This window comes from Centruroides sculpturatus, unplaced genomic scaffold, assembly GCF_000671375.1.
Source record: "Centruroides sculpturatus isolate CEXI.00-Female unplaced genomic scaffold, Cexi_2.0 scaffold573, whole genome shotgun sequence".
Lineage (NCBI taxonomy): Eukaryota > Metazoa > Arthropoda > Arachnida > Scorpiones > Buthidae > Centruroides > Centruroides sculpturatus.
The window spans coordinates 432,430-436,470 of record NW_019384767.1 but is presented as its reverse complement, the minus strand read 5'-3'; the positions used below and the strand labels follow the sequence as shown (position 1 = coordinate 436,470).

General features: G+C 28.9%; 1 long non-coding RNA gene across 1 annotated transcript; it reads left to right on the top strand.

The window, feature by feature from the left end:
* Positions 1-207: 207 nt before the first annotated feature.
* Positions 208-1,697, top strand: LOC111628932. Its single transcript, XR_002757250.1, has 3 exons — positions 208-890; positions 1,021-1,117; positions 1,232-1,697. It is a non-coding gene; the product is annotated as an uncharacterized LOC111628932 (long non-coding RNA).
* Positions 1,698-4,041: the final 2,344 nt, after the last annotated feature.

Sequence of the window (4,041 nt, the reverse complement as noted above, 5' to 3'; positions counted from 1 at the left end):
TACAACGTCGTCTGATTGTTACAAACGTCTGATCAGGTTACGTAACAATGTAAATTGAAATGGGAAAGCTGTCAAAAAATTCAATTAATCGATGGACACTTTGTCAACATTGCAGATCATTTCTTTAATTTAAAATTTAGATTAAAATTAAATCTTGTAAATAATTAAATAATTTTACTTAGAAGTTATATGCATGTATGCATCAGACCTTATCACAGAGGCTTAAGGCTTTATCTCAAGAGCCCCGTTAATAGGGTGTGATGGGTTTTATCTGGTCCTTCGTAAATTTGAGGCCCTGTTGTTAATAAGGTTCACATTTACGTGAACATCAAGAACATTTCTTACAAACTGTTTATTTCATAGCAATTCTCGTGTGTTAAGAAAAAAATAATTTTAATTGTTGTCAAAATCTATTATTAAAAATATAATTTTTAAGGCTGTTTTGATTTTCAAAACGACCAGCAGGCGTTTTTGAATCTGGAATATATAAAAAGCCTTGCTGTTATATATAGGCCTATATACATAACTATGCCTCCCTCTATCGTCTTTTGACAGGCCTTGGTATGTATGTATGAATTTATATGTATATACTTATACTTTCTTGTGTATTTATTAGTATTTCTCGTCTGTATTTTTCAAAATGGATTTAAGTTTATCAGATAGGAAACGGATAATAGAAAATAAACACGTCCATTTTTTATATGAAAGGAACTAATCAATGTCTCTTCCGTTTCAATATCCGAGATATATATTTCGAAATATATCTCAAAGAATCGTGATAAGTGTTATTATGAACTGTGGAATGTGATTACTTTTAACATCAAAGTATAATTCTAATTCTAGACGGATGAGATAGAAGCTGTGGTCTACTTTTGGGAAAGACTATTGAAGTAAATCGAATTCCCTATGATTTATTTTTCATTAATGGTTCTAAAACATTTATTTGAAAAACATTGTTATCGAAATTAAGAAAAATAAATTTGAAGTAAATAATACTTTTATATATTATACCTACTCAAGGCCCAATGCTGAAGAAGGGAAGAGAGCGAAAGGAAGAGTAAGAGGATAAGAGAGAATGTTCTAGTGAGGTACTAACCGTAAAGTACTGTACATAAAAGTCAGTAGGCTATATAGTACTGTAGTTGTAATTACACATAGTAACAGCTTTACTATAACGATATAGTAGGACAGTATGGTGAAAAGTAATATAAATCCTAATTTGTATTCACAGGTGTTTTCCAGTGGCCGAATGGATAAAATCGCTAAAATTATGCGTGAATTCGCGCCTCAACAACAAGCCGAGCATGAAAGAGTTCCGGGTTTTCTTCACTTGTCTCACACCTAAATAGAGGTCAATTTCCATAGAAAGCATCTTTCCTTGACAGATCGCCCAGGTATTGTGTTGCTTCATTTTATCAAACGAAATCTATTTACAATTATCTATAGACTTTGATACATTAATTTTTGAATAATCAAATTATATTTATATAAATTAATCTTACTTTATAGTTTAGAAAAACTGTAATAAAAACGGCTGGATGACCGGAAAGGAGGCTTTAACCTAACTCCTAACTATCGAATCCAGACGTCTCAGGAATTTTTCATAGATGATCTGTCCCGGATATGTCGGAACCCGTCCCTCGCCATCTGCCACTTGCATTGTGGGCCTGGCCGAGCTCATGATGGATATAGGAAAATAAACGGTCCTCTTAGTGCCTGTAGAGCGGAAAGAGATATTTAAAAAAAATTGTAAATAAATAGCAATATGGGGTATTAGTTATTGAAGGTTTACATTATGATATTCAGAAAAAAAATCACTAATAGAAATGGTTTCATAAAACATTTTATTATTATTTATAAATTTTTTATTCTGAATTTATTTTATAATTGAAAATATTACGTAAATGCTTATTAAGGTTTTTTCAATGAAAGAATGAAATAAATTAGGCTATAAATAATTGGAAAGAAAATTAAAGATTTATATAAAAATATAAAAATTGCTAATAAAATCATAANGTTTAAACTTGACCTTGTTATCCTCATAAGTTTATTTACAAGATAAAAATCCTATAAATTACGAGTATAAATGCGTATTGAAATATACGACAAATATCAAGAAAAATTGAAAATATTTACGTTTTATTCTCACTTGTAATAATTTCTTATGAAACTTGCATAATGACATCTTTTCTTAAAGCTTTGCAACTGTAGGAAATAAGGTACATATTCTTGCAACTTTACCAAGTAGAGTTACATGTTTCGGATAAACGCCCTCCTCAGACCGATATTTCCAAAGCGTGAGAATACAGTTCTATAAATTTTTATGGCATCCAATTGTGAAATTTAGATATCCTAGTGTTATTATATTATTTTCTCACAAAACGCTCATGTAAAAGTGATGTAGGCCTATTATCAACTGAACAGGAAGACAAACAGATAGCTTTTTGCAATGTCTCTGCAGTTACGTCTCGTGATTAACTGCTAACACCTAATACAATTATAGTTACGCATTAACTGGTATCAGAACTTGTCTATAAATTATTTTTTATAAATATCTTCCAAAATTTATTTTAAAAAAATTGTTTTTGAGCATTTTTCAAGCTAAAAATTTATTTTAAGATTTAAAATTTTTAATTTTTAAAGGTCAAATTATAAATGTAAATTTTAATTCTTAGTAGTTCTCAATAAATTTCGAATTTATTTTCATACTTTCTCATTCATCCTATTTCTTCTTTACCCTAGTGGGACCTTCTCGCTTTTTTTCATATCTTCTTTCTCTTACTTTCTTTAACACTGGATAAAAGCACTGAACACTGGTAGTTGATCGCGGGTTCGCGCCTCATCAGCAGGCAGGCCTCGTGGAGTTTTTCGAGGTTTTCTTCACGTACCTAACATTTAAATAGGAAGCAGTTTTCCGTAGAAAGTCTTCCCAAGAGGTATAAATCGTGGCAAATCGCCTACAAACTAAACCGATTCCTTTTGCTAGATTTTATTAAATAAAACAATTTATTTATTTTTCAAATAGAAGAATAAGTATATAAAAATATATAAAATATTACACATTACTTGAAAATTACATTGAAAATATTTCGTATGTTTTATTAATTAATACAGATAACATTTTTTATGTTTCTTAATTAAGGAGAACGCACTGCAAGATAATGTTTTGATTTCTTTACGAGGAGTAAAGTGTACAATAAGCAAACTGAATGGATATATTTACGTAATTTACGAGATAATGTCATAAATAACTAATACATCACCGACAAAAAGAAACAAATATAATCTAATTTAACAAATCACTCGAGAAAAGTGCTTCAAGAAAGCGATACATCACATACATTAAGAATTATATAATTCATCAATTGGAATTTTTATTTCTAATTTTATAAAATCTTCTAACATGTTAATAAATGAATTTTTATAAATCATTCTTTTCCAATCGGTATGCTATAACTGCTTTTGTATAGTAAACAAGAGTTTGGCGAATAAAATCGCACATAAAAAATAACTTCAATAAGCTTATGTGTTTTTGTTTTTTGTCTTTGATTCGCGTAAAGTGTTTTTATAAAAAGGTATGAATGGTAAGTTCGAATAAAATATATGAATTATAGTAATCGAATAATAAAACTTAAATGGATATTTTTTTTATATTTATACAAAGAACAAAGCCTGTGTACTCATACAGAAACTACAAAACATTTTCTGTATACAGACAGAAGATATGAGAGAAAGAAGTGAATGAATGTAGTCTTTTCCTTTATATACATTATATATATATAATATACAGTCAGGATTTAGTGTTCTAGGAATCTTGAATCCTGATTAGACTTTGGAATCCCTTCGGCAATATGTTGAAATTTACAATATATTCACATTGCTATACAATATTATAGCTTATATTACTCGTTCATTGTATTTGAGATAATGTGTAGTTATTCAATTAATAATTTATTATAAATGAATGTACTAACATAAAAAAAAGTAAAGCATTAGTTCCTAAATTTTATTTCAGAAAATTTTATGCCTTAGGCAGGGCTG